This window comes from Carettochelys insculpta, chromosome 7 (assembly GCF_033958435.1).
Source record: "Carettochelys insculpta isolate YL-2023 chromosome 7, ASM3395843v1, whole genome shotgun sequence".
Classification (NCBI taxonomy): Eukaryota; Metazoa; Chordata; order Testudines; family Carettochelyidae; genus Carettochelys; species Carettochelys insculpta.
Window position 1 is genome coordinate 15,544,215 of NC_134143.1, and position 21,542 is coordinate 15,565,756.

The 21,542-nt window shown below is 44.7% G+C and overlaps 1 protein-coding gene across 11 annotated transcripts in view; it reads left to right on the forward strand.

Moving 5' to 3' along the window:
* Positions 1-1,746: 1,746 nt before the first annotated feature.
* ZMIZ1 (zinc finger MIZ-type containing 1) overlaps positions 1,747-21,542 on the forward strand; it is a 563,555-nt gene continuing 543,759 nt past the window's right edge. For 7 of the 11 annotated variants that reach the window (XM_075000048.1, XM_075000061.1, XM_075000062.1 and 4 more), the window contains exons 1-2: positions 5,339-5,529; positions 16,902-16,997. The gene's annotated coding sequence lies outside the window, so the exon portion shown is untranslated. Of the gene's footprint in view, positions 1,776-5,338; positions 5,530-16,901; positions 16,998-21,542 lie in introns of those variants that run through there. The other 4 variants (XM_075000051.1, XM_075000049.1, XM_075000050.1 and 1 more) reach the window with 3 other exon arrangements.

Here is a 21,542-nt window from a genome sequence, read left to right on the forward strand (position 1 = left end):
TGAATTATGCAAAGCACAGATCAGATCAGATCAGGCTCTTAGCTTTCTCTTGTAACATGCATGTATACAACACCTTTCATCCCAAAGAACTTCACAAACTTAGAATGTTCTCCAAACTCCCCCTTTAAATGGCTGACTGCAACCCCTTCCAGGATGCAACATGGCTGGTGTTAACAGCAACAGTCTATGAAGGAAGCAAAGGATAATATCTTGCCCCAGTGCTTTCTCTGACAGGTATTAGGCAGAATGTAATGTCTGGCATTTGGCCAGGCTCTGTGGTCTGCACCCTTACACTTACAAATGAATCAGATCTCTGGTGCGTACAGGTGGCCAGGATTGCTGTTTTATGTCTCTGCACATGGCACCTCTGACAGCCCTGTGCCTGCGAACACTGTGTTGGGACAACCGATTTCTAGTTAGTACAGATGGGGAGGCGGGGTGTGGGGTGGGGGAGCATAAAGTGACCCCTGCTAAATCAATAGCACCACTTCCTGCAGCACCTGGATTTTTCCCAGCTCCATACAAATCCAGGCAGCCCATGTGTGCTTAGCTGGTGAAAATGGCAGGATCACAGCACAAGGGGGTACAGTTGGTTTAAAAAACCCATATAACTGGATTGTCTGGGGGTCCTATTGTGGCCAAGTCACAAAGAATCTTGACGAATTAAACCACTGAAGGTATTAATGTCAACAGGATAGAAAAGTACGAAGGAAAGTAAGGTTTAAGTATAGAGGTTAGCATATGGCCTTGTAAACATTTTGTCCATCTTGGAGAGACATTTAATTTCTTGACCAGCACAGTTCTAACCCATTAATTTTTACACTGTGAAACACTGAACTCAGTTCTGGCGTTTGCGTCCTTTTAAGACAAAAGTTTTGACTCCCTTAGCAAGCTGATCATTTAGTAAGAAAAGGAAATTAATTGCTAATTAATTCACTATTAAGGTGTGATGCTAATAACATATCTGTGATTATAATGAAATGACTGCATGGGTACAATGTCATCCTCAGTTACGTAGGCTGAGTTTATGCAGCCCACGTTTCAAAAATGGGCATCCAAAGGCAGTCTTGGGAGCAGCATGATTTATGGGCTGTATTGACTAAACAGCATCCATCTTTTTAATCTCTGGACTGCTGGGTAAAATTATTGGGGTTTAGATGGATCTCACTGTAGAATGTAGAATAAATATGGAGAGGCAAAGGGGGCATCACTTTTAGAGGAAGGTAAACACGATGGGGGTGATGGTCTTGTCTTCAGGCTAGCCCAAAATCGTATGGGGCTTTCTGAAAACACGTGACATTGGTATTCTCAGCCTTCCAGGGATCCAGCTCACTCTTAATCCTGTTTGTCTTGCACAGACCCCTCTTAGTTAGAGGGGAGTGAAACACTTGTTTTTCCCAATTTGAAAACATGTTGTTTAAAATGTTGCAATTTTATGGACAATGGTTATCACTTGCAAAGAAATTACAGTACCTTTTTAAAAGGCTGCACAAAAGGATTATGTCTAATCCTGACATAAAATAACCACTCTAATCAAATCACCTGCATTAAAACCCAACTTTAATGTACACTTTGTCCCTACAGCTATTCAATGAAAATCCACTGAAGCTATTGGTACTCTTCTTATGAAAGTTTATGTGGCTCTTCAAAAACATATAGCAAATACATATAACACTGACATATTTTTGTTTAGAGAATAATAAATAAAATTTCTCCTTTTTTTTTCCTTTTCAGGACCCTTTCATCATCTTCTGGAGTTAAACACCTCATTGCAGGTAATGGAAAATTATTATCCCTATTTTCCAAATAAAAAAAATCTGAAGAGTAGATTGGAGGACTATATAGAAGGAATACGTTTTTTTAAAAGTGGACAGTGCTGCATTTTTGAGAGCCCAGATGGAGCTAGAGAGGACCAGACTTTTAAAGGCAGTAAGCCTGTGGGGGGATTTTCACAATGCCTTATATCTAAATGGGATGGAGGCTGTTTGGAAAATCTCAATTGTTATTTGTACTATTGCTGCATTAATACAGATAATATAGCAGCTATAGTAATGGACCAGCAGGGCCAACCCTAGCAGTTTTTGGTGCTCTCTGCAGCCCAAGTATCTGCACCCCTCATAGAGGGGACCATGCGAAAGGGCTGGGGGCAGGGGCAGGCCCAGAGCTATGAGGGCAGGGAGGCAGCAAGGGTTGGGTCAGCCCCTGAACTCAGTGGCAGATGCTGGAAGTGGAGACATTCCGACTGAACTTGCTTGACACTCCCAGCTTCCTGCTGCATCTCTCAAGGGAGGAGGCGTGCAGCAAAGAGTGGAACTGTCTCCTGCACTCACCAGGAGTGGGGAGTCGAGTACTAGGGTTGGGAACTGAGGGAGCAGTGGGCTGGCTTGCTTCATTTCCCCCCACCTGCAAGTGTGGAGGCAGGCCCAACCCCTGCTGCTGGGCCAGCCTCCCTGCTAGTCCCCTGAGCTGCAGCGTTCAGGCAAATGAGGTATGGGGGAAAAGGCAGAGCGCAGGGTTCCCTCTAAGCTATGCGCTTGTGTGGCTGCTCAGGAGAAATTAAAATGCTGCCCAGCTGATGAGCCAAGCTAGGTTTTGTGTTGCTACTGGTGGTGCACATTTGCACGTGTCACAGTGTACACAAAACTTATTCCATGCATGGAACATTGGGGGAATGCTCTGCTGAGGGAAGTGGAGGAGCACTAGGGATGGGGATAGTGAAGGGGCAAAGCTGGGACAGGACAGTGAGAGCAGAAGCATGCAAATGATTAGCGGGTAGGCAGCAGAGGGGACATAACTGGCTTGCACCTGCTCCCACTCATCAGCTCACTGCAGCTCACAGCCAGTGCCAGATGGAAATGGGACAGGGTCTGGGCTTCTGCTAGCTGAGAGCGGACACACAGGAAGGGTTGCACTGGTGGACGAGGAAGGGAGCCACCAGCCCCCACCTACTCTCTCTTACCTCCAGCTTTGTACATCCACAGTCACCTTGGTCAGCCCCAGCTGTCCCACGGGTGAGTGGGCAAGCACCTAGCCAACAGGCATCCAGCCAGCAGCTGGACCCATCCCTACTGATGCAGGGAGAAAGAGAGAAAAAAGGGCACCATTTGTCCTTTTTAAAGAAAAATCGGGGCCACCTGCCAGAGGGCTGATACAGGCTTGTCCCTTTAAAAACGGGACATGGGAGGGTCACCCTGCCACGGTGCGGTGAGCACCAAGGCAATTAGCGGCACAATCGCCCTGGTCTCCTCCAGGCAAATAACCCAGGAGCTAATAACCAGACCAGATGGTGGGCGGGGCCTACAGGCTGTGGGGAAGGGCAGAAGTGAGGCCCGATCCTGCGCCCCCCGTTCTCAGCTGAGGCTTGCTCTGGAAGTAGGCGCTGGGTCCGCTTTCGGCCCGAGCAAGGCTCCGAGCGGGACAGCAGTTGCCTGCGGCGCGGCCCCTTTAAGGAGAGCCCCGTGCGGCGGGTGCGGAGCAGCAGCCGGCGCGCGGGGCGTGTGTCAGCGCGGCTGGCACGGGCATTGTTCCCTGACGTCACTCCGCCAACCCCGCCGCCGCGGCTCTCAAACTTGTCTTTGTTATTCAGCGCTCTCCGCCTGACGCGGCGGCGCCCTGCAAAACGCGGCGCCCGGAACTCGCCTGGACCGGCGCCTGCACCTCTCCAGCCCCCACGTGCTGCGAGTTCCCAGAGCCCCAGCGGGGCTCTGCAGACCGGGACTGTAGCTCGGTCTTCCAGCCGCCGCGTGCACCGGGTGCTTTGCAGGAGACCAGCCCTGGCCGAGGCAACCCAGCCGGCTGGTGTATTGCAAAGGCGCTCGGCTGGGCCAGGCCAGCGCGCGGCGTTGGGTTAGCGCGGAGCAGCCGCGGAAGCGCTAGGACCCTCCGCGCGGGACGTGGGGGGAGCACCCGCAGTTTAGACGAGGTTCCTGGGGGAGGGATCGGGAAGGAAAAAGCCCTTGCGTGCTGCACGCTCCCGTCCCTGGGGAGCGCTGAGAACGGGAGCTGGGCAGAGTCAGCGCCCGGCGCGGGGGAGGGAGCCGCGCCAGGCAGCAGTTCAGGGCCTGGCCCTTCCCCGCCCCAGCTTGATTTCCGACTGCGGGGGGGAGAGCGCCGCCGAAACGGGCGAGGGGACCAAATGCAGCGTTAGGCGGCTGCAGTGTCCCAGTGTCCGTCCCGCCCCCCAGCAGTGCAACGGGAACCGGGCCACAGCTTCAAGCGATCAACCCGCTGGTCTTGTACCAACCCAGCCGCCTTTAAACGCGCGTTTTCTCTCCCCCTCCCCCGCTAAAATAAATTTTGGTCGAGCCCGAGTCCGTTTTAAGTGCTGATCTCCGCTGCACCATCTAACGAGTCCCGGCGGAGCCGGGATCCATAGATTGGGCTGATTAACAACTCGTCCTGCAACATGGCTTGTCCTGGCTGTGCTTGCAGCGGGGCAGCAGCTGGGAGGCGGTAGGGCCTGGTAACCCCACCCGCCTGCCCCGCTCCTCTGCGTGGGAATCACGCTGGGTTTGCGTGGGTCGCTGGAGCCAGCTGGCGGCGACAGACGGTGGAAGCGCTCGGCGCATTGCACTGAGCAACACGTTCCAAACTTTCAGGGCCAAGCGGTCAGCCGCCCGTGGAGTGGCTGCTCTTAAAATACAAACCAGCCCCTCTTGTCTGGTTCTCCCGGTCCCTACGCCGCCCCTCGGCGGGGTGGAGGGAGCCCGCTGCTCCTCCTCGGGCTGGCTCTCCTGCCCTCCCTTGGAAAGGAAAATTGAGGCTCTTTGCTCTGGGGTGGGGGAGAGGGGGACTAGGAGGGAAGTCCCGGGCGATTCCCTTCTCCCTGCTTGACTCACAATAAACCCCACGCACGCAGCAGCAGCGCTTCTCCCTTCCAACCCGCTAAACCTCTGCACAGCCCTCCCCGAGGAGCCCACAAACGGAGCAGCCTCGCACGCTGCTAATTGCATCAATTCTAGCGTGGTGTCTCCCCTCCTCAGCCATGCAAACCTCCAGCTGCGGGGACGCGACTCCCGTGCGTCCCGGCTCCAGGCGGGGCGGGTTTGCGCCGCACGCCATTCACTAGGCTCCAGAGGAAGTTTGTGATTTTCTTATTCAATCTGGCAAAACATTATTTGCCTCTTTCACTTGGCGGGGCGGGGAGCGAGGAAGCCAGACGAGGCAGCGACGGCCAGACCATCCCTCCAGGAGGCAGCTCCCTTTCAGATAGGAATCTGGGACAGATTTTGCCAGCAGCCACAAAGCATGGCCCTTTGGTAATAGAATAGCCAATGTAATTTGACACTTCAACTTGCTGTGCTCTCTGCTAGTTGATTCACTTACTCACCCACTAACATTGAGCTCCTTTTCACTGTCTGTATTGGAGGGGAGGGGGGGCACAACAGGAGAGAGAAACCGCTTTTAAAATAAAATAAAAAATAATTGCAAAGCACCTGAGCAGAGCTGCCAATCAGTTGGAGCAAGAGGATTTTTGCTGCCTGCTTCCTTATTCTATTCCCCGCTGCAAGCCTGCTGTGCATTCTGTAGGTAAGTTTCGTGTCGATTTCAGCCTTACGTGCACACCTCCCCGGGGTTGAGGACTGGGCAAGGATTGTGTTGTCTGGGCTGGGGCGAAACAATGGAGAAAGCGGGCTAAGGAAATAGATATGGATACAGAGAGAGAACATTTGTGTTTTTTTTTCTTTTTTTGCAAGACGAGAAAATGTGTGAAGACTTTTTAAAGGGACAGGTTGTATCTGGGTGGCTGGGAAGGGGGGGCGGTGAGACAGAGAAAGAAAACAGGAGCTCCAGCGGAAAAGGAAATTCCTTGCCTTTTCGTGATTGCAGCGGGTAGAGCTCCAGGAACTGGAGTGTTTTATATTAGGGGTGTGGGGTTGAGCTGGGGTGCGGAGGGGGGCAGTGGTGGGGAAAGAGATGACTAAAAGGAGGAATCCTTGGAAATTATGGGGGGGGGGGTCGTGTTGTAGAGCTAAGTTTTCCACGCTGAAAACGATGAGTCGAATTGGGCATGCCCGAGAGACAGAGGGCGAGCGAGCTCGTGCCATAAAAACAAAGGCGCTTTAAAAATAATCCGGAGAGCTGCTGTTTTCGGGCCAGTTCACCTAGCCTGCCTGCTCCGGTTGTGCACCGACGGGCTTGTAATTAGTCGAGCTGGGACTGAAGGAAGACTCTGGGGTGGTGGGGGTAAGGTTGCAATAGCTCCAGTATTTTTCGGGGCGGGGGGGGGGGAGATTGGGCTTGTTTTCCGGGCTTCGGGAAGCTTGCCTGAGTGTGAATTCCTTGTGTCTGGGTTTTGAAAGCCAGTTGGGACTGGGGCCTCTCTCAATCACAAGGCAGAAGTAGTCTGTCTCTCTCTCTCTCTCTCCCCCCCTCTCCTGTGTACATCTGTCCAGGAAGCCGGGGGGAGGAGAGGAGAGGAGAGGAGAGGGGCCGATTGAAAGAACCCAGCTTCTGCTTTCTTGCTATTGTGAAAGGAAAAAAAAGGAGGGAATCGTTTTCACGGGAGACTGGCTGGGCTGGCTGCAGTAAAAGGGAGAATGGTAGCCAGTTAAAAGACACTTAAGGAATGTAAACATAAAAATAAGAGCCACCGAGTCCTGCTTCTGATCACTGGGGGTGGTGGTCGCTAGGCTGATTTTGTAAAGGGGGCCGGGGTGAGGTGGTGGGGAGGAGGAAGAGGGATAGTTGTTACTAGACCCATTTTTCTGCACTGCAAACTTTGTTTTGCACGTGGAGAGTTTAATTTCAATCCTACCTTGCAAGGAGTCTGTGCTGGGGAGCCCAAGACTAGCTCTTGGGTTGTGTTCCTCTTGCTGTTGCAGACCCCCTAAAGCTGAATTGTCTAGTGGAGAGAACCTAACCCCAAAACTTGCTGTGACTGTGGGTCTCGCTAACTGGTCCAGGCAGCTGGGCTTTTGAGAATTAGAAAACTACCACCAGATAGGTTATTTTGTTGAGACAGAGGCTAAGGTAAGCAGTAGCTCTGTCAGATTGTGCACAGGACATATTTTGGTGATTCAGTTAATAATCTGCAAAGGGCTTAATGGCTCTGTGGACAGGGGAATTGTTTTTCCTCATTTACTTCAGCAGGCCTGAGTGAAGCTGGTGTTCTGACTGCCTTTTTCAATGCTTTGACATGAAGGAAGATGATTTAACTTGGCAGCCTGAACAAATGCGCTATCAAAGGTTTCCTAAGAGACAGTATGAGAGTCGGTGGGAGATGAATGACCTGGGTTAGTTTTAGGATGCTACCTATGCAAGCTTTCTTTTAAATATGGAACGGCCCCTTAGAATCCTGAATAGAACTGTGTGCATCCCAAAGGCAACAGGCTTATGAAATTTAAAAGGGCAAAAGCCCATTAATGCTTAGGCAAAGCCTTGGCTCTGGGCTCTGGTTGAGTAGTTCCAACTGCCTTGAAGTGCCAGAGCGTTTAAGGAATCTGTAGCAACAACTTCTCTATAGTGGCAATATGGAACTTGGCCTTGTTAAATTGTAAGGTTAATGATGTGGTTGCCTCCTCTCCAGACGGGAGAATGGGGGGTGGAGGGGAGGGCATAGGAGGTGGATATACGGTTTAAAAAAAATCTCCACAATAAATGGTTAGGCTAATGAAAGACAGTTGATGCTTCAACACTTGAGTGGTAATTTTGCACTGTTGTGAAAGTTCTAACACAAAATTAATGTACAGACAACCAAGGAGAAGTTTGACAAAGAGGTTCAGTTCAGCAAAACCATACACACACAACTCCTGATAGTCTTTGGGAGAATTAGGATTCATCTAGCTGACACTCAAACTTGCACCCCCTTCTTTTGATGGAGGGAAGCTTACTATGGCATCAGTCTTCTCTTGGTGGGGCCTGATTGAGGTTTATGAATGCCAGAAGACTTGTGCTGACCTTTTTCTGTTGAAGTCGAGGATGTTGAAACACCAGCCCTCAAACAAAAGCTTCATTGAAAGCAAGATCTGCAGTAGAGCACGTGTGACTTTGAGGCTGGTTGAGTGAATTTGGTGACACTGTTTTCATCTTGAGTTGAGGTGAGAGTTGGCAGGAGAAAAGGCCGTCTATTAAAACAATTGTGGACTAAATGACTTAAAATAATCCAAACATTCCAAATTACAGGATGCAGTTATGTTTTTTTTAACAATGATCACTGTATTTTTAGTTTCTTCAAAATTCTGAGGCAGAGTTAAAAAACTCCAGTATTTTCCTCCTGAGTGCAAAATTATATGAATTTGTAAGTATGTATCCAGTATATTTTTTAAAAAGAAAAAATTGTTTTAAGGATCATGGGAACTGAAGTTCTAGGACTGTCTTTAGGAAGTGAAAAGAACAAAATTAAAAAAAAAATGCTCAGGATTAATTGCTGGATTTGTGGTTTTGCCTGATATCAAAAGTAGTTCTTGTTTACTTTATAGGCTAATTTAAAAAGGGATTTTATTTTCATTTAAAAATAAAAAGGACAGGTAGCAAATTGAGTAGTTCACTTGTCTGTCACATTCATGCCAACATGAACAACATCAACATTGTTTACAGCAGTTGAGGTCCACAAGACCTTACATTAAATTTAATCATGATTTTAAAAACTGAGGCAGTGGCAAATGGTCAGTTACAGCTTTACTGGGGACAGAACCATGTTGCTGGACAGCTATATAGTGCATGATTTGTAGTGTCTTGAGATAATGAAATCTAGATATAAGGTGGAGAACCTTGCTTTCCAAAATATTGTAGGGTTCTGAAGATAATGGTTATTTTTCCTGTTAGTGTGGTGCTTTTGTTTTTGTTTTGTTTTGTTTTAAGTAATCAGGCTTACAAGGAGTGGGAGTGTTGGAATTCTAGGTATCATATGTTTCCATTCACAACTTTTCTTGGGAGTTGCCTGCCCTTTATCCTATGTCTCTTCCACTTTTATAGGTTCCAAAGGTTTTGTGTCCACAGTAAAAGTCATAGGTGGTAGCTACATCAGAGACACAAAAGTTGAACCAAAGTAGATGGATTGGTCCCTACCAACTTGACCCCGTACCTGCCAGGAAGGCTTGGTTTCTCAATGTCCACTGGAAAAATATACAAGTTTGTTTTTTGTTTTGTTTGGCCTTCTCTCTTGCTAACATGTCCCCTAGCATCTGGAGGCAACAGAGGCCCATGTGTTTCCAAATTACACAAAGCACAATGTAACTTGAGAAGTGAACATAAAGGTAGCCCAGGGTCTACTAGTTTCTGACCACCATGGCATAATACCTAAAGGAATCAGAGTGTAGAGAATAATCTAGTTATTGTTCTACCCGTGTAATCTATTTCTTAAAAATATTTAGCACTGCAATTAGGGTCTGTGGTAGTGAATTTGACTGCTATGAAATTGACTAATTTTTTTTCTCCCAGTTATACCAATTTCTTTGAAATTTTGTACAGTATTCTGTGCTGGCATGGAGGATATTGTAGAGTTGAGGATTTGTTCATGATTGCACTTGCAGCTACTGTACTGACAAGAATTCTTTATCCATTGATGTTGTTGTTTAGCTGTTTAGAGCAAGCAGATTTCATCAAGGTGTAGTAGTACAAAGCACAAATGCATGGGATATATCCTGTAGTTCAGTGTGATGGGAGCATTTTGATATTTTACTGAACTTTGTGTGGAGCTAAACTTCCCTGCTGACATCAGGCTAGGCTGTCTCAGTGGAGCTAGGAATAATTTATTTTTCTAAAATAAGTGTCTTCAGTTTTAAAACCCAAAATTTACAAATCAAAGTATTACTCGGTCATTAATTGTATTCCTCTCTTCCCACAAAGCAAAAACTTCCTATCCAGCAATTTAATTTCATTTGTTCACAGTGCATTTTATGAAACAATTTGTATTTAGGCTGGTTAGCTTTAGGAGGTTTTCAAAAAGGGGCTGTAGGTTGCAAGAGGCAAGGAAGGAGGCAATGGATCATCCTAGTTTGACTGTTGGAGGCAGTAGAGTATTATGAGAATAGAGGATGGTCTTAGGCTTGGTCATGTGATGCTTTTGTAATAGGCTGAGAGGCATTGAAAACTGAGTGGGTTATTCTACTTGCAAATATAGGGCTCTGATAAAATGAGTACAGCCTTCCCCCAAGAAGACGAGGAGGAAAAATAACGTAGACAGTACTTTTCTAGTGGGAGAGAGAGGAAATTGGGTAGATATGTCTAGCTAAATCATGCAGCTGCTGGTAATAGAAATTAACTTTAATCAGAGGGAACAACCCAGGTCTGCAAGAAACATGTCCCTCTGCATACCTCAGAAATGTTCATTTGATTCAAGCTGTCTTATGGTTGCATCACTTGAAATAATTATACCTTTCAGAGCTGGATGGATGGGATAGAAGCAGTAGCTTATACTCCTCTCATTCTATTCTGGAACAGCTGGATCCAGTTGTTTCTAGGGTGAGGGGACAATGGGTTACTTTTTTAAGGTGGTTGTAAAGGGCTAAAAACAGAATAGACCCACTTGCCCTTGGTCATGCTAGTTCAACAGTTCAGGCTGATTGTTTTGTGTTTTGTTTAGTTATTAAATAATGCTAGCTTCCCAGTGGTCACATCTAAGCTATTAAGTTAACTTCATTTAAATGAATATGGGAACTTTATCCTCCAACTGATACTGTGTCTGTTTGGCTACAAAGCTGCAATGAATTGCTTGACAAAATAAAGTGTATGGGCTGTTGATTCAATCTAGGTGAAATTTTTTAAAATATATATAAAGTCCATTTAGTGTTCACAGTACTCCAGAAATCTGTGGAAGTCCCACAAGTTTGTGGATTTGGATTGCCCCTACGGTTCACTATTTGTGCAAGGTGCTTGCTATTTCATTTTCTCCTGACTAAATGTGTATATGTCAGTGGATGTTGGAGAGTTGATTTATAAAATCAATGTCATTATACTAAGACATCCTTCTCCAGATCTATGCTGCCTTGAATTTTGTCTCTCCTCTTTTTTTAATACACAGCTCATAAACTATTTTGTGGCACCCTGCCCAGCTGGCAGTACTGTTATTGTCTCCTTTTCAATAAAAGCACATTTCAGTTTCTCAGTGCTTTGCATTGAGAGCAAAAACAAAGGCATTCTTGGTGATTCTGTGCCTTCTTCACTGGATTAAGACTGTGGTGAGGTAGAAATAACTTTGGCCCACCTTCTGAGTTTATTGTGCATTCAGACTCTTGTCCAGTTGCTCAGTTTTTGATTGTGAAAGGCAGCACACATGTTTGTCTTCCTGTTCTCCACAGCAGCCACGACTTCCTGAAAGCTTAACGTAAGGTAAGAAGTGGGAGCAATACCAGATGAGATATTAATAAATATAACTGCTTGAAGTTAGCATGAGAACGAAGACGACAGACATTCTATACCTTCCCTACAGCATGATGGAACGTGGTCATTTTCTAATCAACATGGTCATTTTCTAATCTCTTGTGTCTGGCCTCTCGAAACTGTTTCTTGCCTCTTTTGTAAACTGTATGTAAAAAGCAGTGAAGGAAGAAAGGAGGAGTTATTTGTGTAAAGAGTCTCCCAGTGACTTATTTCAGTGAACCTGGGCCAGGATGGTATTAATGGAAGAACACTAACTGGTGGCTTACTCCACCAATGGACAGAGTGGCTGATAAACTGTGACCTTGTTTCAGGTTTTGAAACCCGGTGAAATATTATCTTTCCTCATTTTGTAAGGACCTTTTGCATAGCAGACGAACACACTTGTTGGCAGAGGGGACTTGGAGGGGAGAAGTACAGGGAGAAGCACAGCTGCAAGCAAGTTGGGGTTTATTTGTGCATGTTTGTGAGACTTCAGAGCATGATGATTGACTGGATGACAAAGGCAGCGTTATCAGTCTCCTAGGGGTTTCCAGATAGTCTCATAACTAATCAGAGCATACAATTTATTGGGACTCCGGTGACACAGATATACAACAGAATGGAAAGGGCTTCAGCTGGCCATTTATTAGGGGAAAAAAACAATTCCTCTGATAAATATCTGCTTGTCTTTTGGCTGTGCTTGTTACCCTCTGAGAACAGAAGAGCTTTTAAACCTTCTCTGAAACCCACACCTTGTGTGAGCTAGCCAGCAGTTTTTAAAGCGTAAGCTTCTCTTCTCTTGTTTAAACATCCACCCTCCCCAAATACAGCCAGCCTCAACTTTCCGCCTTCCTCTGTTAATAATAGGTCATGACTGGGTGACTGGCCCTACTATAGTTAAGGTTGAGATTAGCTTACTGTTTAACAGAAATTTTTCTAAGTGCTTTGAAATCCACATCCTTACTTGGATTGTCTCAAAAGTTGCTGAGTCCCATGAGAATCCAGGGAGGATTTATGCCAGTGGTCCAAATGTGAGATAATTTGAGCAAGATTTTCCTGAAATATAACCCTCCTGCCTCCTTGTTCCCCTCCACCCCCCAGTCACAGGATTCAAAATTGTACGTTCTTAATGTTTTCCTCACACATTTGAAACTCAAAGGATGGCTCTGATCATCCCCAATCTGTCTGTAGGGCTTGACCAGATTCACCACCATGCAAAAAGTGTCACAAGCCATGAAAATCTGGTGTCTTCCCATGAAATCTGACCTGGTGAGTGCTTGTACCCTATGCTGTACAGAGTACAAGGGGAGACCAGCATTTCTTAAATTGGAGATCCTGACCCAATAGGGCTTTGCAGGAAGGTCAAAAGGTTATTTTAGGAGGGTGGTGTGACCTATACTTCTGTGCTGCCTTTAGAGCTGGGCAACTGGAGAGCGGTGGTTGTCACGGTGGCCGTGTGCCCAGCTCTGAAGGCAGCAGCCCACCAGGAGAAGTGCAGAAGTATGGGTGGTAATACCATACCCATGTTGCCCTTACCCCAGCTGCTTGCAGAGCTGGGTGGCCAGAGAGTGGTGGCTGCTGACTAAGGGCCCAGTTCTGCAGGCAGCATTGCAGAAGTAAGGGTGGCAATACCATGCCATACCATCTTTACTTCTGTGCTGCTGCTAGCTCTGCCGTCAGAGCTGGGTTCCCAGCCAGCAGCCGTTACTCTCCCCCTGCCCAGCTCTGACGTCAATGCTGTTGTCAGCAGCAACGCAGAGGTAAGGGTAGGACTCCTGCAATCCCACTTGTAATAACCTTGCAATCCCCTTCCCCCCCACCCCCCACAACTCCTTTGTGGGTCAGGACCCCTACAATTACAAAACCCTGAAATTTCAGATTTATATAACTGAAATCATGAAATTAACCATTTTTAAAATTCTATGACCATGAAATTGACCAAAATAGACTGTGAATTTCATAGGGCCCTACAAATCTTGTCACCCACTTGCAGTTGCTGTCACTTTGGCACCTTCATTCCCCTCCTGTCACAGTAGGAAGTATGAAGGAAACAATAAGAGGACAGGGCAGATAGGTGAGTAGCAGTGGTGTACACAGTGTTCTTGTAGCCATGTTGGTCTCGGGATATTAGAGCTAAAAGGGACAGCGAGGTGTTCCTTCCGCCCTCCTGTACTGGTCCCCTCATGACTACCATTACCTCTGAAAAACAAGGGAAATTCCCTGTTCAGATAGGGTCAATGTAGGCTGGAGGTTGGCTGGAGTGCTTTTTAGCTCATAAGGAAGTCCAATGTCCCTGTAGTAGAATCTATGTAAAAAGGGACTGCAGAGTTAAAATATTGCCAGTTCTACCACATACACTTAACTCTGCCCTCTTTTGAGTGACACCCCACGCCCCACCCCCAACAGATAATATCACAGCCCTCTGTCCTTCCAGATGATACAGAACACTGCAGGGGTAGTAGCTGGGTACAGCAGTAGAAAACGTCAGACAATGTCCTCAGTAAGGCAAAAGTTAAATGTAGCGTGGATTTAAGGAACACCCACTGGCCATGCCAGGCCTGTACACAAAGATTTCACCTGTTCAGCACAAACCACCATAGAGTTGGCTGCCGTTGCCTCCTTTTGAACCTTGTCTTCAGGATTCCCTCTGGAACATCACCTAATGTACCCCCTTCCTGTAGTGTATTGTCATATATGCTTACAAATCGCTACGGCAACAACAGGCCATTGTGCTCCTCTGCCCACACAACCTGCATGACTCATCCCCAAAGGAGGAGCCCCTGATCCATTTGGGTGGCAGATGCACCTGGCCTTGTATCAGTGTGAGCTGTGGTAATCTGCAGCCAGTGTTCCTGCAGTACAGCTGCTCCTAACACACTCAAGAGCAATTGCAGCAGCCTTCAAACAAATGAGAGAATATAGTTTTATGGGACATGATCAGCCCCCTAAAATAGCACATGCACGTAGTTATTCCTAGTGACTGCCTGCTCCAGGGCAGTGTGGCTTACACATATTTACACTACATCCCCAGTGGCTCTTGCCAGCTCCAGAAGAGGGAAGAGAGGTGGTGAGAAAGGGTTGATGTGTATCTTGACTCTGTATTTCCTAGTTTCCTGGTTTTTGGTATTAGTGCGTGCAGTGTTCTGGAAGGGAATGAGGTGCTGCCATGCAACCTTAATGGTGTTAAGGAAGCTTTGAAGCAGTGACTTAAGTTGGATTTAATCAGGGGGCTCTTTTCTCTCGTGAGGTGTTTGAGAGATCCCCTTCTGCCTCCAAATTTAACAATGCAAAAGCAAAACAAAGACTTTAGCTTGGAACATGCTCTTTCTTCAGGAGCTGTGATGTTTTCATTTAAGTACCACAAGCACAGCACGGCCTCAGCACAAACCTATGGTTTCCATATTTGACCTTTCAAAAAAGAGGATACCTCTGAGAGGGAGTGAATCTGTATCTACCAATTTGCATTGTATTAATGTGCTATATAGACTGTGCAGGGTCGTAGTTGCTCATAAGATTTTGGTTGTCTTAGTGGCAAAAGAAAAATGGGAATGCTTATCTATAAGGAAAATTTGCTGAGAATGTGTTTCTGGCATAAACAACGAGGTGTACTGTGGCACTTGTAGACTCAGGTTTATTGGAGCATAAGCTTTCATGGGCAAAGGCCCGCTCTGTCAGATGCATCACAAAAGCTTGCGCACCAAAATATATGTTAGTCTATACGGTGCCACAAAACTCCTTGTTCTTTTGTGGATACAGACTAACACGGCTACCTCTCTGCTTCTCAGCCATTTGGCTAAGATCAAGTGTTGTCTGTGATACGTGTTTGCCATATGAAAATGCTGGGCTACCAGGATAAGATGTGTGTGACCGTAAAGAGCCACCACTGTTAAAAGTGGGAAAGTATTCCAAGGTCAACAGATATCCCATCTGTCTGCCTTTTGCTCTTCCCCAGGGAGAAAAGGCATTAAAAATAATTTTGAGGCTGCCTTAGTGGCATTAAATTCTTAGCAGAATAGTTTAGAATTGTGTGAGAGTTTCTTCTGCAGCAGTTTGCAGAGAGAAAGAAGAGTGATGTGCCTGTCATAGGGCCCGCCAGATTTCTTTGTGTCCTTCCTATAATTTCTGTGTGTGTGTTTAATGCTCTGATGGTTCTTTCCCAACAATAGGATCACAGGAGTTAACTTGTTTACAACAGGTGCACAGCTTACACTGGCTGCTCTTGCAGCAATCCTATGCCTCCCCCAAGCATTTTCAAAGAAAACTTCCTCTTTTTTGTTCTGCCACAGGTTGATGCACTTTACATTTGATTTAACAATTTGTAGCTAAGATTGGAATGCTACTTTGAAAAGGAACCTGGTTTAGTCAACTTCTGTCCTGACAATGCTCCTGTGATTGTTAGAGCTCTTCAATCCACACTTCTTAAACTCCTTTGAAAAACACTAAATCTGCCTCATGATGGCACTGTGATGTAGGTATTAGCTCCATTTTATAGATAAAGACACTGAGGCACTGAGAAGAAATTCCTTGTTCGTGAATACTGTCTGCAGACAGAATGCATGGAGTTACTGAAAACTCTGATGCAATTTAACTGCTAAACCTCCATAATAAAATCTGCATTTTTGCATGCTCTTCACCAATCCATCTTTTCTGTGGCCTCTGTCCCATAGCCCTCTCTTCATGGTGGCTCTTCTAAGGACCTGTTTGAGGAGTGTGGAAAGTCAAGGGACTGAATGGGGAAGAAATATTTTGTCAGACTTTTTGAAACTTTTATTTTGTGTTAACACACGCAAAGCTCCAATATGTAATAAACAATTGGGAGAAAGGACATCCTTGTTAAATATCTCACACCCACATCTGTCAGTTATGGTGTTAGAACTCATGGCAGTCATTTGAGGCCTCCCAGAAGTCTTCTCACAAAACCAGACCTCGTATACTTGATACTTCTAAGGTATACAAGCGCGAGCAAAGAAAAACTCATTCAGGCTTTGTTTATACTTCATAAAGAAGCATGGGTTGGACACTAGTCCAGTAGTTAAAAAATCCTGTGCCAGTGACTTTGAATTGTAATTACCGCCTCAGGTCAGTATGTTAAAACTTACAGGGTTACATTTTCAGAGCTGCTGGACACTTAGTTTTAGTATTATCATCTGTGTTTTGTAATCAAGTAGAAATTGGGGCATTGGGGTCATATTACACTAGCCATTCTACACACATGTAGTGAAAAACCCAATGCTTTCCCCAGCAAGCTTGCAGTTGACTAAAATAGAGGTGAGTGCTCAATAGTTCAGAATAATCATCCTTTTTTAACTTAAGCAAGTGGTTTGACTGGCACAGGAGTATAATAATATGTCCAGTAACTTTCTAAATACTTTTCTGTAAAGCTCTGGGGCATATGCAGAATACACAGTCGTGGTATATAGATTTTACTGGCACAGGTTTGAATTGACCTACATAACTGACCAGTGGCAAAGCCATTTGATAATAATGAGGACATCTTAACCACCTGCCAGACCACACGCCATCATATAGTTTCTGTGTGCATGTGCATAGTATTATGTATGTGGCTTTGCGTTATATATGTTTTGTGCTTTAAACTCTAGATCTCTTGGTTTTATCAACCTGGAAATTGTGGATGCAGAATTCCACTTCACTTCAGAGAAATTCCAAGATCAGGACCAGATAAGGCAAGAGCCTGCGTATGTCACAGCTTGATTGTAGTAACTTGTTCTGCTGTAAAAGACAGAGAGCAATTTGCTCAGAAGCATTTATTTTAAGAGGCTTAAAAACTAGGACCTTATCTTGTATTCATTTAAATCGGTGGGAGTGGCACTGATTGATAATGTTGTTGACACCAATTAAAAGCAGAGGATATGAATGTAAACTCCATAGGAACTTTAGTCTAGATAGATGATGTCTTAGTTTATTTATCCACTCTCTTGCAGTTGCCATTTGAGGACACGTGCAACAACAGTTAATATGTCTTTAAATGTTTATCCAGAACAACTTATGAAGCAAACCTGCCAAAATGTATGCAGATCCCTGGCTCTATACAACTTTCCCTTTCCACGTCTCTCTCAACCTGCCTTGCCAGAAAATAGTTCTTTGTGCCCAGAAATAACAAGAGGTTTGCAACACACTGTTTAATATGCTCAGTTTGGGTTTTAGTACTGTAGTTCCCTTAACTGATACACAGAGATGTTAAACCTTGGTATTGAAAATTTGTTGTATTTCCACAGGGTAGGCTAGAGAATGTAAAACTGACTTACTGGTGCGGTGTTCTAGTGCATTATTTTTAATCTTTTTGGATATCTGGGTTCAGTACGGCTTTAGGCCATAGATGTTTGTTTCTTTCCGATTTTAACTGATATTAGGTAGGCCTCCTAGATACTGTACAACAACTGCAAAACTGATTCATGTAGTACGATTGTCCCCAAGCATGTGATGTATCTGGCAGTACCCTGCCTGACTCTATCCAGTGTCATTAGAAACACAGGAGACTATATTAATCATTGACGTAAGGAGGGAAAAATATCCCATGAATATATACTAATTTTTTTCCACTTACAACAGTTCATTACTAAAGTGAAGAGAGATGCTTAACAATGGGTTTCTGATCATGGTTTTATGTCATTGTCTGAGTTAGGTTCCTTTCACACTTCAGTGCAAAAATTGAAAAGACCCTAAAAGGTTCCAAGTAATTTGCACAGTCCAATCCTTGTTAACTTTATTGTGATGTGATGTCGCCTTAAAGAATAAGTAAATTATCTTCTCAGTGCATTAACTTTGTTGTAACCTTTTGTGAAATTTGTGGTCTAGTGCCTATTTTGGGAATAGTCCGGTTATGAAAGCTCTACTAAAATTTTTGGTATTACTTCGCAGAAAAATCTCAAGTATTTCTAACACTTCTCTATATTTTACTACTTTGTACCTCACTGAATGTGGTTTAACCAAAGAAAAACAGAGGCCTGACGTTGTTTTTAGCTCTCTGTTGTTTAGAATTGTCTTTCTTAGGAGAGAGAAATGTAAATAAAAATATTTGTAATATTACCAGCATCATCTTCTAGCAATTTCCCAGAGCATTAAACCACCTAATGGTGAAACATAGTTCATCTCTCCTTAGGCATTAAATACATTTTAAAATTCTTATATATATTTTTTTTTCTGTCTATTCCCCGTAGGCTCTTATGAATTCTCACTTGATTCTGTGTCAGAAATTGGTAAGGCAGGAAAGTGACTTGAATATTTTTGTTGAGGAAGCAAAGAATTAGGAAGTTAAGTTTCTGTCTTTACTTCCAGGGTGGATTCAGAAGCATTTTCAGACAAGACTAAAGATGAACTTACACATGTGCAGCTTCCTTTTAAAACAGAGCTTGGGTTCTTTGTTCAATAAATACAAAGCTCTAATGAACAACACTGAAAACTGCTGTATTTGAAGATAGATATGACTTGTTTTGTAAATGTGTCCTTTTGAGGGGGGCTTCCGGAAAAAGTTTTTCGTTCCGGGAGATCCCCGCGGGCTGTGCATCTACACGTGTATTTTGGAGTTCTGGACTCCAAATCACGTGACCATATGCTAATGAGGCATGGGAAGTTTACATCTGCGCCTCATTAGCATCTTCTGGGCTGCTCATTGCCACGTTCCTTTCTCCGGGGCATGTGTAGAAATGGCCTTTGCGCGTAGATGCATTCTGTGTGTAAAATCTCTCCTGGAATAGCTTAGTCCAAAATAACGCTGTGTAGATGTAGTCTAAGTATGCAGAAATCCCTTTTGAAAATGAGATTTAGGCTTCTAGATTAATGTAGAGTTGTGATGCTGAGCACAGCAGTGCCTACATGCTTGTAAAAATCTGGGTCTTACTCTTAAAATTAATGTATATTGGCTTGTCCCTGCTCACACATGCAGGTGAGTAACTTAAGTTGCGCATACAGTACAGCTGGGTACTTAGGTCAGTAAAGAGAGCTGTGCTTCAGTGTTCTCAGGATTGTGTCCTAAAGCGTTCATTTTAGGAAGTAAAACCAGATTTGTGTGATTTATATCTTTAAGAAACAGACGTGGCTTAAAGAATTCTTGTAAATGAATTAGATTTGAAAATGTTTTGAGGTGTTTTGACTTTTTTTTTTTTAACATTGATAATGCTTCAGTCTTCCTGCCTCAGTGTTAAGGACATTTAATGATGTAGGGATGCTTCAAATGTTGTTTGTTTTTAATTGCTGTTTTTGCATGAGTAGAATGAGGAACTTTGGAGAGACTTCAGTTCAAGAGCTGGAGTTCTCTACCTCTGTCTTTGTGCCCACGTCAGTGGACCAGGACAATATCTGGAGAATAGCAGGCAATTGGAATGAACTCCTCTTTCCTGTTAACGACTCCCACTATTCTTTAGAGCATTGTGGGGGAGAGGCTGAGTATTTGTGATATTTTTAATTGAACTGGAAGCGTTTGCTCTAAGCTGAAAACTTCCAGGGACCGTCTCAGCCTGAAAGCAGCTTTTACATGCGTGGGCTTGTATATTTGTGTGTTGTAGCATCAACCAGGAAAGATTTAGTTAGTGTTTTCCAGTTACACATGGAGATGGAGAAGGGAGGGAAAGTGTGTGAGAGTCTGTATTTGTAAAGAATGCAGTATAAAGATGAAAAGGTAGATGAGTTTTTCAATATAAGTGTGGGTTTAATTTTAGTTGGAAGGTTTTTCCAAATGTTGTTAGCTGAGGATAATGGGCTTAATACAGGTGTAGGCTGGGCAGGGTGACTGTCGTACATCTTCGATTGGCATGTGGTTCTCTAGTTAGCATGTTTCTTAAAAGCCGATTTTGTTTATTAACCTGGAAAACAAACAAGTGAGTAGAAACAAATTGTTTTCTGAGTGGCCACTGTTGCACAGGTTCAATTCTGTACACTGCTTGAAATATACAGCTATGACCAGACCAGTCTTTTCTAAGGGGGATAATAGGATTGCAGAAATGAATACCACAGAGGTTTGCACTTCAGATGTCCTTTGTGTGGTGGTCTGAGCCAAAGCAAGCACTTTTTTTGCTTTTAGACTTTCAAGAGCCTTTATTATTTGTTTGTAACTTTTTGTGGTTTTTTTTTTGTCACTTATTAATACGTTAATAATGCTTGATGAGAGAACTAGCCTTCAGGCAGAATCCTTATGTAAAGGTATGTCTCCACCACCAAGTTTTGTTGCCATAAACTGTCATAAAACAGTGAGAGCGTTCACATGGCAGTGTGACTTTTATCTGGAGGAACACCCGGTTTTGGCCACAGAAAATATCTGCCGTTATGAGAGACTTTTTTTTTCATTTCCCCTCCCTTTATTGTCAACAAAGAGCCAGCGTAAGCACTGCTGTTTGTTTTGCTGTGGGAAGTGGCCTCCACCAGTACCCCACAATTCCTGCCCTGATGGCTCTGCTCAGAGTTTTGATCTCTGCTACCTTGCAGACATGCACCCTCCCCTTTCAGAGCTCTGGGAAGTATCGGATAGTTGAGTGAGCTGCTCCATTTGGGGAACAAAGAGCAAATCTTCCAGCCGTTCCTGTTCTGCCCTGCTCTAGGAACACAGCAGCTACAAGGGGAGGGGGACAGACTGCTGCTCCGCTTTGACTTATCAGCAGGGAGAGCTCGCAGATCTACTCACAATGATGCTCCCAACAGCTGTGGATGCTGGGGAGAATGCCAAGGGAATCGCAAGATGCACAGGGACCAGCTCTGCCTTCCTACAACACTGCACGGTGGGATACATACCCATAGTGCATTGCTCACACCGTCGATGGTAGTGCTGCTCAGGTGGACATGATCTGTCGACAGAGGGCACACTTGTGAACACATTTTTGTTTTGTCGACTTGTGGGTGTTGACATGAGCTTAGTCAACAAAACTTGGTAGTGCAGACATACCTTAACTTGACTGGAGTGTTGTAATTTTAGGTTGTGTAGTTTGCGTAGTGGTTTGAAAGAGGGACAGCACAGACACCACGTTGTTTAAAACATAAGACAGGTGACTAGGTGTCACACCAAAACTGCAGACCTCCAACATTCATCCATTGGGAGCCAAGTCCCCAGAATCGTAAGGTTGTAAAAATAATACATGTGGGGTTCTCATTATTTGATTTCTGGATTTTGTTCATTTAGAATTTCATGTCAATGTGTTTTTCTCCCCAACTGTCAATGCTAGAAATGCCTTTTTTAATAAAAACAAAGATTTTCCTTATTACTTGAGTTCACTGTCTCTCATTTTGCCTCAGTT